This window comes from Cervus canadensis, chromosome 4 (assembly GCF_019320065.1).
Source record: "Cervus canadensis isolate Bull #8, Minnesota chromosome 4, ASM1932006v1, whole genome shotgun sequence".
Taxonomy (NCBI): Eukaryota; Metazoa; Chordata; class Mammalia; order Artiodactyla; family Cervidae; genus Cervus; species Cervus canadensis.
In genome coordinates, this window is record NC_057389.1 from 19,688,771 (window position 1) to 19,702,933 (window position 14,163).

Below are 14,163 nucleotides of genomic sequence, written 5' to 3' on the forward strand. Positions count from 1 at the left end.
TAATTTCAAGAAATCTGTGATGTAGAAATGTGACACAGCACACTTACTGCAGACCTTTTAAATATTAAAAATGAAGTAAGGAAAGAACTTAAATGTTCAATACTGGAGAATGGTAAATACACTATGATAAAGTCTATCTTGAGACAGATATTGTGTGATGCCATTAAAACATGGAGGTATACCAATGGCTGGAAAAGGAAACGGCAATCCACTCCAGTATTCTTGCCTGGAGAATCCCACGGACAGGGGAGCCTGATGGGCTACAGTCCATGGGATCACAAAGAGCTGGACACGACTGAGCGACTAACACACTATACCAATGGCATGGGAAAATCTAATGATGCAATATTAAGGGAAATAAGGAGATAAAACTGTGTGACCTCAATTTTACATTATAAAATAAAAAATCTATAAATTAGATAGAAACACACATACAACTAGAAGTGCTAATATTTGAATGATAGGAATAATCTGACTTTTAAAATTACATTTTCTAAGTTTTCCATAATTTCTAAAATGATTAATTTTACAATAAAAAAGATTATTTTAAGGGAAAAAAATAACAAGCAGATTCCTTGCTCTTGAAAAGCTAAAAGCTAGAAAATACCACCCCCAAATCAACTGTCAAAATATTCTCTTGAGCCAGGAATAGTTTCCTTTAGTCACTAAATATCCTGTTGGACAAATTGTTTGTATTTGTGGGCATTTCCTTTTTCATTAGAGACGTCAACAAAACTTCCTCTATAAATAATTGATTTGTTTCCTGAACTAATACAGGCTTGACCATTTGTGGTTGTATGAGCTTTCTTAGTTTTCCAAATGAGAGTTTTTGATACATTATAAGATACCTTGTAACACAGAGCATCTGAAAATGAAAGCTGATCAACTCTTCCATTTTATATGTAAAAGTTTTAAAGGAAATAAGCAAAATGAAATGCAATTCACAAGCATCTCTCATTACAACTCCATCTCCTGCAGTTTTACAACCACCTCTTTTCTTTCCTAACGCTTTATTCAGTTTGATATTTCAGATGCCTAAATTTCTAGCACTCCTGTATTAAAAAGTAATCATTATTCTTCCTGATTCTGCCTCTAGTTAATAAATTAGGAGGAACACAGACTGAGAGCCTTGTGGCAACACATTTTCACCATCGTGACCCCGAGTAAATCACTTTAAATGTCCCACCATGTTAACTGTACTATTATTGTACTTGGAAATTTAATTAGCACACAAAACACTTAAAATAATTCTCTGAAATAGTCTGATATCTCACAAAGTCTTATCTCACACATTAAAATGGAAATTTTCCTTACAAACAGACAGATGTGTTAATAGAGAAATAAAAATTCAAGGAAGACAAAAGCTAATAGGCCTAATCTAGTGCACCTCACTTCCAAAACAACTGAAAAGGAAAACAAGTCCAAAAAAAAAAAAAAATCTCTTCAAATTATTGGAAAAGATGAACAATCAGAAAAATTAACAGAGAAAGATGAACAAGCAAGTCACAAAAGAAATAAAATGGTAAATAAATATATAAATGATATAGAAATGTACACATGTACTTAGTATAATGTCTGATACAAAATAAATGAAGCTATTAAAGTATATGTGTGAGTGGCTCACTTGGTAACAAATCCGTGTGCAATACAGGAGACCCAGGTTCAATCCCTGGGTTGGGAAGATCCCCTGGAGAAGGAAATGGCAACCCATTCCAGTATTCTTGTCTGAAAAATCCCATGGAGAGAGGAGCCTGAAACTCAATGAGTTGCAACAAGCCAGACACAACCAAGTGACTAAGCCAAAGCACCAGAGGCTGTTGAGTGGTGAATAGATAGATAAAAACACCTATGTGTATAAACCTATAAAACATATCTATCCTTACATGTATATATAAACATATATATCTCATGTTGGCAAGTACTGAAAAATATTTTATAATGCCCAGAGTTGTCAAGAACGTGCTGTAACAGGCTCTGTCACATTTTGTGTGTGTCATTTTTGGAAAACACTTTAGTACTATCTTTTAAAGTACAAAATTTTATGTCTTCCTTGAATGAGTCATCCCACTGCTCAAAATGCATCCTATGGCAAACAATAACACAAGTATACAAAGATACCTATATAGGGAAGTTCATTACAACTATGTTACAAAGAAAAAATGGAAAAGTCTACCAATAGAAGGTTGGCGAAATAAATATAATATTGTAGTACAAAATGTGATTGATATATACTGATATACAAAATTGTCCCATATATAAAAATGAGACTGCATGGAACTTCCCTGCTGGTCCAGATGTTAAGGTTGTGCTTCCAATACAGAGGGTACAGGTTTGATCCCTGGTTGGGAAACTAAGATTCCACACGCCAGGCAGCAGGAGCAGAAGATAAAAATAAATAAAATAACAGTAAGAATAATAAAATACTTTTAAAAAAAGAAATACTTGAAAAAAGTAGATTGCAAAATAGAACATTCCTGTTTTTGTTCCAAGTGTGCATGTATGTGTGTATGACCAAGTGCATATATAAGTATTAGAATACACACAGAAAAAAGGCAGAAAAATATGTACCAATATCTTTCATATGAAGTTATAGGTGAGGTTATCTATCATTATATTGTTATTATAATGAGCATGGAGACTTGGAAAAGATATTATTGATACCCCTGAAATAATCATAAATAAGAATATTTATTTGACACTACTCTGAGAATGGAGAAACAGTGGAAACAGTGGCAGACTTTATTTTTCTGGGCTCCAAAATCACTGCAGATGGTGACTGCAGCCATGAAACAAAAAGACGCTTACTCCTTGGAAGAAAAGTTACGACTAAGCTAGACAGCATATTAAAAAGCAGAGACATTACTTTACCAACAAAGGTCCGTCTAGTCAAGGCTATGGTTTTTCCAATAGTCATGTATGGATGTGAGAGTTGGACTATAAAGAAAGCTGAGTGCAGAATTGATGCTTTTGAACTGTGGTGTTGGAGAAGACTCTTGAGAGTCCCTTGGACTGCAAGGAGATCCAACCAGTCCATCCTGAAGGAGATCAGTCCTGGGTGTTCATTGGAGGGACTGATGTTGAAGCTGAAACTCCAATACTTTGGCCACCTGATGTGAAGAGATGACTCATTTGAAAAGACCCTGATGCTGGGAAAGATTGAAGGCGGGAAGGAGAAGGGGACGACAGAGGATGAGATGGTTGGATGGCATCACCGACTCAATGGACACGAGTTTGAGTAAACTCCAGGAGTTGGTGATGGACAGGGAGGCCTGGCATGCTACAGTCCATGGGGTCACAAAGAGTCGGACATGACTGAGCGACTGGACTGACCTGAACTGAACTCTGAGAATAATATTAGAATAAATCTAATTGCTTCTGAATATAGAAGAAAACATTTCTTCATCTTTCAACATAGATGAAGTTAATGTTCTATTATTTTTCACAGCTTGTGATCTTCCCTAAAAGGATTTCCAGGAACTAAATAGATACTTAGATAAACTATAAAAAGACCAGCTTTAGACTGAATGCCTGTGTCTTTCCTTCCCCCAAATTCATATGTTGAAACTGTATCTCCCAATGTGATGTATTTGGAAGTGGCACCTTTGGGAAATAATTACTGTTAGATTAGGCCACAGAGTGGTGCTTTGTGATGGGATTAATGTGCTTATAAAGATAAGGAGGAAACACAGAATTTCTCTCCACATGCACTAAGGAAGGCCATGTGAGGGCAAGACCAGTTGAGATGGCCCTCACCAAGAACCTGACCCTGCTGGCATTCTGATTGGGAATTGCAGCCTCCAGAACTGTGAGAAATAAATGTCTTGCTTAAGTCACCTGTGTGTGCTAAGTCGCTTCAGTCATGTCCGACTCTTTGTGACCCCATGGACTTTAGCCCACCAGGCTTCTCTGTCCATGGGATTCTCTAGGCAAGAATACTGGAATGGGTTGTCATTTCCTTCTCCAAGTCACCAGTAGTCAATGGTATTCTGTTACATCAGCCTAAACTAAATGAGAGAGTATCATACATAGAAAACTGCAAGCTTTAGAGGCATTTTTTTTCTCATTTATGACAAAAAAAGAAAGCAAAACAAACCTAATTCTACCTTAGGTTGATAAAAGTTAAATTTCATAAATATTAGAGAATGTATTACTTGCAATTCTAATGTCAAAGATGCAAAACAAAAGGACAGGAATAATTGAAATAATAGTTTCAGAATAACTGGAGGTAGTAAAATGATAAGCCGCCCTTCAGGAATTCATGAGGTCAATAATATTTAGCCAGGCTTGGCTAATAATTACATGTAATTATTACCTTACGTGTGACACATATTCACAGACACTGTTACCTAAACCAAATAAAGGCAGTGCAAAGGGGAAAAGAACAATAGATCAGCATCACTCATGAACAGTGATAAAATAATACTAAATGAAAAATAAATAAAGAGAATCCAACTCCACATTAATGACCAAGATGGATGTCTTCCATGCATGGTAGGTATGCGCCATCTAATAAATATCATAGATCATGTTAGTATATTGAGATACACTAATAAAACCACACGCTTGTCTCCAAAGATGCCGAAAACTGGTAAAATCTGAAGAATGTTTGCAATATTGTTAAGGGCGTTTTCTCATAGTTAATTTCCTGGTTTTGAACATTGTACTATGGTTATATAAGTAGGTATACATATGTCCTTGAGTGAAGGATATATGTGAACTTATTTTTTTCAACTTGTCTGTGTTTAAAATTCTTTCAAAAATAAAATGTAGAAGACGACTGATACAGATAGATAGAACAAGTACAGAGGAGAGCTACTAAGATAATGAAAAGACACACAGAAGCATGCTTTATGTGGAAATATTTGAACAAATAGGAAATGTTTAGCTTAGAAGCAAAAGAATAGGGACAAAATGGAAGATCATTAATATGAAATGTTTAGGGTTTTTTTGGTGTGAGTCCGGCAAATAGATTTTTGAGCCAGAATCTAAAAGATTTCTACTCTGTGTGAAAAGCCCTGAGAGGAAATACTTGCCTTCTCACAGAGCAGTTCAAATATAAAGTGAATGAACATTTGTCAGTGATGCGGTAAAGATTACTCAAGGATTGAATGGACACCGGAAGCAATGCTTTATCAAGTTCCCTTTTCAGCTACATTCCCCTTTCTCTGTGAAGAAGAGAATCCAGGAACTTAAGAGAAGCCATGAGGAATGTAAGACAAAGCACCAGTTGGAATTTTTCTCATAGAGATACAGCAATAGTCAGAAAAGCTGAAGCTGGTGTTAGGGGAGCTAAAGCTAACATGAGCTAAGAGAATGAGGTAACGGTGGTAGAATGAGTTGTATAATCAGCAGCTGTGAAAGGTCAGATAAACTGAGTGTGTTTAGAATAAGAAGTTCAAGAAGCTAATGAGTCTTTGAACAGGAGCCTGAATCATGATATGCTTTTGAGGACATGACTGGAAGTTTATTAAGGCAAGCTGGAGATTTTCCAACCCCTTGGTTCCATGATTCCAAGACCTTGTGGGGAAGCATACACTCAATATTTCTTTATTTTGGAGTTCTGAATAAATGAAAAATGCTAGTAGAATGCTGCTATTTCTATTCATGCATTTCTCTCTGTGTGTGTACACACACACCCATGTGCAATAATATACCACCACCTGAGAAAATCCATGAAGAGATCCTGACAACATCTCTCTTCCATAGACTTACACCAATTTTCTCTAATCCTCAGATGATTTTCTCTAAGATGATTTTCTCTAACTTTCTCTAAGATGACAGGTAAATAGGCTTCCCACATTCACAAATTTTTTTTTATGATTCTCTTTTTAAGAACTTCAATAAAAATAAAGACTCTCACATAATATCATATGCCCCATACAGCACCATTACTTCTATTTAGTTCTAATTTAGAGTATACAGATTTGTCCTCCCTGTTAACAAGATTTCTCCTAATATAGCTAGCAAAATTAGATTGTTTTCAGAGGACTGTGTTATTTATAAAACAGGTAATTCAGTTCAGGAGCAGGATAATCAGAATAGGTTATAATTAAGATTTGCTAAGAATATTGAAAATAAAACATGATACCAAACATACTAAGAAACTAAAATACTGAAAAACTAAAAAAAAAAAAAAGCAATCGATTTTTAAATTGTTAGGTATTTTTTTTTAATCACAAGCAAACACTTAGCTTAAATAGAAGAGAATTCAGTTACACTTTAGCACATAATATTAATAGCTACTCAATAAGTAATTTGCTGATTTTTCTTTAGGTTTGAATTAATACAACTTAGCAAGAAAGAGAAAAATGCAAGTGATTGGGAAGTACAAAACAACCTATTACCGTTAAATCACTTTTACTGTTATTGACATTTATTAATCTGTCAGGGTCTTAGAGCTCAGAGGTAGGAATATTGGAATATTGAGATAAGTAAGTATTTAGATAAATAAGTCCTCCCCTCTGGCAACTCATTCTCAGTCATTTTACCCTTCCACAATCACATAACTTTGGCCCCAGATTAATAGCAAATATGTCTTTAGGGACAATTTCTCAGGCCCATATTCCCTTGACTTCCATCCTGGCTCCTGACTCAGGGCTAGACTCTCTTTCCTCTGCCCTTGGTATGATAAAGCTAGAGATTCTTCTTCAGATTTTTTCCTTTCCCTAAAGCAGCTGAGAAGCCAATTTAAGAAAAATAGGTGGCTACTTCCAAAGACACTAAATATAAACCACTCAATAGGGACTATCTCTGGGTATTCTCAATAGCCTTATATCTGGTAACTAATGGAAATCAATCAAGGATAGATTTCATTTATCAGTGTTAAGCACTATTCAATTTTAAGATTAAAAAACAATTAGAGGAGTTTCTAGCACAATTTTCAAAAAGTTATGAAAATATCTTTTAAAAAAACATCTTTAAAGTATAGAAGTCTTCTTTTGTTAACTTTGAGTATAGTATAACTTTTCATAGATTCATAGGATTACCTGACTCAGTGACAAAGAAGCAGTAACAAGTCTATACTGGGTGCTCTATTTCATAGACAAAAGTAAATTTAATATTTTATAGGCTCTTTAAAATCTTTCTCCAAATCATGTTGTGCAATTTAGGTCTAGATTCAAAAATCCAATGGTATTGATGAATTATAATTTTATCTATCATACATGTATAAGAAAACTTTTTCCTTATAAGATACAACAAGTCTCACACAGTATTTAAGATGTTGAGACATCAGTATCATTTGGTGACTTCCAGGTATTTTAGAACAGGGATTCCCAGGTGGCTCAGATGGTAAAGAATCTTCCAGCAATGTAGGAGACCTGGGTTCGATCCATTGGTCAGGAAGATCCCTTGGAGAAGGGCATGGCAACGCACTCCAGCATTTTTACCTGGAGTATTCCATGGACAGAGAAGCCCAGGGGTCTAGAGTCTATGGGGTCGCAAAGAGTCAGACATGACTGAGAGACTAACACACATACAAGTATTTTAGATACATTTTGCTAATAATTTTACTGTGTAAAATTTTATTATACATATATTATTGCACAGAGAAAGCATGAAAGTTTTCTCTAAACCCACATTTGTATACACTTACCTTGGTTGTTAAGGCTTTTCTTTTTTCTGGTTCAGTTACTTCCATCAAGGGAAAAGTTAAACCCTACATTCTTCATAAATTTATTGTTTTTATCATATATTCTGGAAGTAATCACTGACCTCCAGGTTGAATTTCAATTTGCATAGATAACACTTCATCAAATATTCATAACATAGTATGATTGGTACAATCACAGGATTTAGAAAAGTTCTGAGTCTACCAAGAGTATATATGAGGTAGTGCTTTTAATCTGAAAATAGATACTTCAAACAGCTGATATTTAAGCTGGTGTTTAGAGGGAAAAGCAGGTATTTGGGGGGCAGACATAAGGAAAGCATTTGAGATATAGAAGACATAGTTAAAGGTACAGGCATAAATCTGCCTGCAATGTGGGAGACCTGGGTTCAATCCCTGAGTTTGGAAGATCCTCTGGAGAAGGAAAAGGCTACCCACTTCAGTATACTGGCCTGGAGAATTCCAAGACTGTATAGTCCATGGGGTTGCAAAGAGTCAGACACAACTGAGCAACTTTCACTTCACAGGCATAAAAGACCACGGGAAATATCAAGTAACTTAGTTACAAAGGGTAACCAGAACGGATGGATGGGAAGGGTGCTAAAAAAAGCTGGTTTAATAGTTTAGAGTCAACTGTGGATAACCTAACATCCATGACCTTGAGGTGATGAAAAATAACTTTAATTTTAAGCATCAGAGTTATATAATCATTTCCATATTTCAAAATTTAGTGGATGGGTTATAAAAGGAAGAAATTGAGATAAGAACACAAGTTAAAAGGTAATCCAACAGACTAGACAAAGATGACACAGATGAACTGAAGAGACGATGATGAAATAAGAAATGAAAATGATGAAGTAGATTAGGAAAACATTTAGGAGTTGGGCTAGGAAACAATTTGTGATTAACAGGATGTGAAATGTGGGGAAAAAAGTAGAAAAACTCTCAAGTTCACAGCTTGAGAACCCTGGAAGACAGTGGACTTTTCATAGAGACTGTAGGTCAAAGCACATACTTAAGAGATTAATTTTAACCTTGCTGAATATAAGTTAGTCACGTGTCATCTGGTAAAGATGTTTATTGGACTTCTGAGTAAATAATAGATGGGGACAATATTATTTGGGGACAAATAATAGATGTCCCCAAACTACACTTATAGAGACTTCTCCAAAAAAACACAGAATAAAACTATCAAAAATCAAAGACAAAGAAAGAATCTTAAAAGCAGCAAGAGAGAAAAAAGCTTGTAACCTACAAGGGAATCTCCATAATGCCATCTGTGGATTTCTCAGCAGAGACCTAAGAGATATCCCAGGAGAGAGTGGAATGATATATTCACAGTGCTGAAAGAGAAACCTACCAACCAACAATACCCTACTTGGCAAAGCTGTCAGTTAGAAAAGACAGACCAAAGGAATTCATCATTACCAGGCTCACCTTACAAGAAAAGCTGAAAGGAGTTCTTTAAGCTGAAAAGAAAGGACACTAATTACTCACATGAAAACATATGAAAATATACAACATACTGGTAAAGGTAAGCATACAGTCAAATTCAGAATGTTCTGATATAGTAATTAGGCAATGTGTTGACCATGTAACTCTATTTAAAAGGTTAAAGGACAGAAGTATTAAAAATAACTATACTGCATTAATTTGTTAATAAATACACAATATAAAAAGATGTAAAGTGTGACCCCAAAAAGTAAAAGGAAGAAGTAAAAGCAGTTGTTATATGTAAATGAAGTTGTTATTAGTATAAAATTTAACATTATATCAGTAAGATATTTTATGTAAGCTTCATGGTAACCATGAGGCAAAATCTACAGTAGACTCATAAAGGATAAAGAGAAGGAAATAGAACATTCTCCAGGATAGATCATATGTTAGACCACAAAATCAGTCAACAGATTTAAAAATACTCAAATCATATCAAGTATCTTTGCTAACCACAATAGTATGAAACTATAGTAGAAATCAATTACTACTAGGAATAAAATTGGAAAATTCACAAATATGTGGAAATTAAACAATACACTCCTAAGCAACCAATGAGTCAAAGAAAAAATCAAAAGGGAAATTTTTTAAAAAATCTGAAAAATGGAAAACAATAAACCAAACTCATGGGATGCTGCAAAAGCAATTCTAAGATAAAGTTTATAGTGATAAAAACCTACATGAAGAAAAAAGAAAGATCTCAAACAAACAATCTAACTTTAAACCTCAAGGAACTAGAAGCCCAAAGTTAGCAGAAGGAAGGAAATAATAAAGATCACAAACTGTTGGTGGGAATACAAATTGTTACCATCACTATAGAAAACAGTATGGAGGTTCCTCAAAAAGTTAAAAATAGAACTATTATAAGATCCAATCCCACTTCTGGGTATGTACACAGAGGGAATGAAATCAGGATTGTGAAGAGATATCTGCACCCCCATGTTCATAGCAGTGTTATTCACAGTAGCAAAGATATAGACACAACCTAAGAATCTGTCTATGAATGAATGGGTAAACATGTGAGATATATATTGCAATATATACAATACACTACATTACTATTCGGTCACAAGAAAGGAAATCCTGCCATGTGCAACAACACGGATAGATCTTGAGGGCATTATGCTAAGTGAAATAATTTAGACAGAGGAAGATAGATATTATAAACCTTATTTATATGAGGAATGTTTAAAAAAAGTTGAACTCATAGAAACAGAGATTAGAATGGTGGCTGCTGTGACCCAAGAATGGGAAAAGTGGAGAGATGGTCAAAAGGCACAAACTGCTAGCTATAAATAAGTTCTGGGGATCCAATGTACAGCATGGTGGCTACATTCAACAATAATGTATTATGTACTTGCAAGTTAAGAGAAGAAATCTTTTTTTTTTTTTTTTTTGAGAAGAAATCTTAAATGTTCTTACCACACACACACACACACACACACACAGTAATTATGTGAGGTAATGGAAGTGTTAACCAATCTTATTGTGATAATTAATTCACAACAGATGTGAGTATCAAATCATCACATTGGATACCGTAAACTTATAAAATTATATATGTGAATTATATCTCCATAAATCTGGGGAAATTTCTTTTAGATAAATAAAATAAATACATAGTACCTAACACATAGTAGGAGAAGGCAATGGCAACCCACTCCAGTACTCTTGCCTGGAAAATCCCATGGACGGAGGAGCCCGGTAGGCTGCAGTCCATGGGGTCACTGGGAGTCGGACATGACTGAGCAACTTCACTTTCCCTTTTCATTTTCATGCATTGGAGAAGGAAATGGCAACCCACTCCAGTGTTCTTGCCTGGAGAATCCCAGGGACAGCAGAGCCTGGTGGGCTTCCGTCTACGGGATCACACAGAGTCAGACACGACTGAAGTGACTTGGCAGCAACACATAGTAAACAAAGCGGATAAGATAAATAGAATAAATAAAAAAAGAAAAATGAGATAAAACCTAAAAATAAAAATAAATTAAGAAAATGAGCAATGAAATTGAAAATAAATGCACAACTGAGAATATCAAGAAGTCAAAAGTTGAATTTGGGAAAAAACAACAATATTCACAGCAAGACTGATCTAGAGATAAAAAATGAGAGAAGATACTAATTATTAATATCAAGAATGAAAAACAGATTCGTTTCCACAAACACTAAAAAATTTGAATAGGTAGATGAAATAGAAATATTCCTAGAAAAAAAGATAATTTATCAAATTGACACAGAAAGAACTGCATACAGAAAATATGAATAGTTCTATATGCTTAAAAGAAAAATTAATCTGTAATTAAAAGTCTTCCTGCAAAGAAAACACGAGGCCTAGCTGGCTTCATGTGTGACTTCTTCAAAAATAATAAAGAAGAAATAACACCAAACTTGTAAACTTTTTCAGCTAATAGGAAAAGAGAGATCACTTCCTGGTTTTATGTAATTATCAAAATCTTGGCTCTAAAATTTGACAAAAGCATTGTAACAACTTGAATATATTAATGCATTAGAGATCTACTTAGGGAAAATTCTTAACTAAAAAAGTTGTATTACTACAAACAACTACTGCACAACAGGTCCTACTATTTTATAACCACAATCCTATCATCCCCAGAGGAAAGGCATGTTTTTAAATGATTATATAAGCATAACATATTTTACATAAATATTTTACAAAAATAACATAGTAATTATTCTTTCTTACATTGAGACTAAAGTAATACTAAAAATACAAATTTTTTAAAAATCTGGAATAAATTCACATGAACATTATGTGTGAATGAAGCAGCAAAATAACCTATACTAACCAAAGTTTCAATAGTCCTATAATATTAAGATTGGGTAAAAGATTAATATATTTCACATTTCACTTATTATAGCTGAGTTGATAATAAAGAACTTTCTGCAAAGGCCTCAGAGGCAAATATTTTAAGACTCGGTTGATTTGGACATTCATGTATAAACAGTTTATTTCTCTCTTTAAAAATCCTTTTAGAAGCATCAAGAGGGAGTTTCTTCTGATTAACATCACTTGCATTGGGTCCCATTTATTCAGGCTGGGTGTCTACATATGTGATGCTAAAATTGCCACCAAATAACTCCTGTCTTGAAGGGAGCTCATGAAAGAGACGCTACTGGCCACCAGGACTTGTCTCATGGTTATTTGACAAAGAAAGATGCAGAACTTTCTGAAATTAATCCTGGCAGTCCAAGATTTAAATTAATGCCAAGAGTAGTAAAGGTCATAATGAACTTATTTACAAAACAGAAGGAGAGTCACAGATGTAGAAAACAAACTTATGGTCATAAGGGGATGGGGGAGGGGAGGGATAAACTAAGAGACTGGAACTGACATATACAAACTACTATATATAAAATAGATAACTAATAAGAACCTGCTGGACAGAACAGAAAACTCTACTCAATACTCTGTAAAGGTCTATCCAGGAAAAGAATAAAAAAAAAAAAAAAAAGAGGGGATATATGTATATGTATAACTGATTCACTTGGCTCCACACCTGAAACTAATACAACATGGCAAATCAACTATATTCCAATAAAATTTATTTTATTTTTTAAAAACATTTATTTACATATTTGGCTGTGCTAGGTCTTACTTGAGGCATGCAGGACCTTTAGCTGCAACATGTGAACTCTTAGTAGGGACAGGTGGGATCTACTTCCCTGACCAGGGATCAAACCCAGGTCCTCTGCATCAGGAGCATGAAGTCTTAGCCACTGGACCACCAGGGGAGTCCCTCCAATAAAAAATTTTTAAATGTCTTATATAATTGGAAAAAGACACAACTACTCCTTTCTAGAAGATCAGGCTTTAGGAATTTTATATGGACAGAATATAACACTATATTTTAATAAATTGTTGTAATACTACAAATTAATGAGCATGAGGGACTCTTACTGAATTTAAATAAAAAGACAAAATTACTATATATGGTGTCTCAATAGGTGTGTTTGTATTACATAGTTAATATCCTTTGGTCAAACAGGGTGTGGGATATTAGTATGTGATGACCCATGTGTGAAGTGTATCTGCAACATGGATTACAAGCATTCATTAAGTATATAATGGATGACTGTAACTGATCATAGGCAATAATGACATTAAAATAATTTCTGCTTAATATAGTGCTTTTATTTTAAAAGATTTTTCACATCTATTACCTAGTTATTTTCTTCACTATAACCTGTGAGATAAAGAGGTACTACTGTCCTCATAAGATTACAACCAGGCTATTCTTTCTCACTTACAAATGTTACCTTTTAAGAAAGAAATCTAAACTGGAAATAGAACTGCCATATGACCCAGCAGTCCCACTTCTGGGCATACACACTGAGGAAACCAGATCTGAAAGAGACAAGTGCACCCCAGTGTTCACCGCAGCACTGTTTATAATAGCCAGGGCATGGAAGCAACCTACATGCCCACCAGCAGATGAATGGATAAGGAAGCTGTGGTACATATACACCATGGAATATTACTCAGCCATTAAAAAGAATTCATCTGAATCAGTTCCAATGAGATGGATGAAACTGGAGCCCATTATACAGAGTGAAGTAAGCCAGAAAGATAAAGAACATTACAGCATACTAACACATATATATGGAATTTAGAAAGATGCTAATGATAACCCTATATGCAAAACAGAAAAAGAGACACAGAAGTACAGAACAGACTTTTGAACTTTGTAGGAGAAGGCGAGGGTGGGATGTTTCGAGAGAACAGCATCGAAACATGTATATTATCTATAGTGAAACAGATCACCAGCCCAGGCTGGATGCAGGAGACAAGTGCTCGGGCCTGGTGCACTGGGAAGACCCAGAGGGATGGGATGGAGAGGGAGGTGGGAGGGGGGATCAGGATGGGGAATACATGTAACTCCATGGCTGATTCATGTCAATGTATGACAAGACCCACTGAGGTATTGTAAAGTGATTAGCCTCCAACTAATAAAAATAAATGAAAAACAAACAAACAAACAAATGTTACTTTTTCCTCTGAATATGAATCCTCATTACACCAAGGGAGCTGATTAACCTTT

The 14,163-nt window shown here is 34.8% G+C and overlaps 1 protein-coding gene across 1 annotated transcript in view; it reads right to left on the reverse strand.

The window, feature by feature from the left end:
* The window catches only part of ADGRV1 (adhesion G protein-coupled receptor V1), a 541,109-nt gene that overhangs the window by 160,334 nt on the left and 366,612 nt on the right, over window positions 1–14,163 (reverse strand). The window lies entirely within an intron of this gene.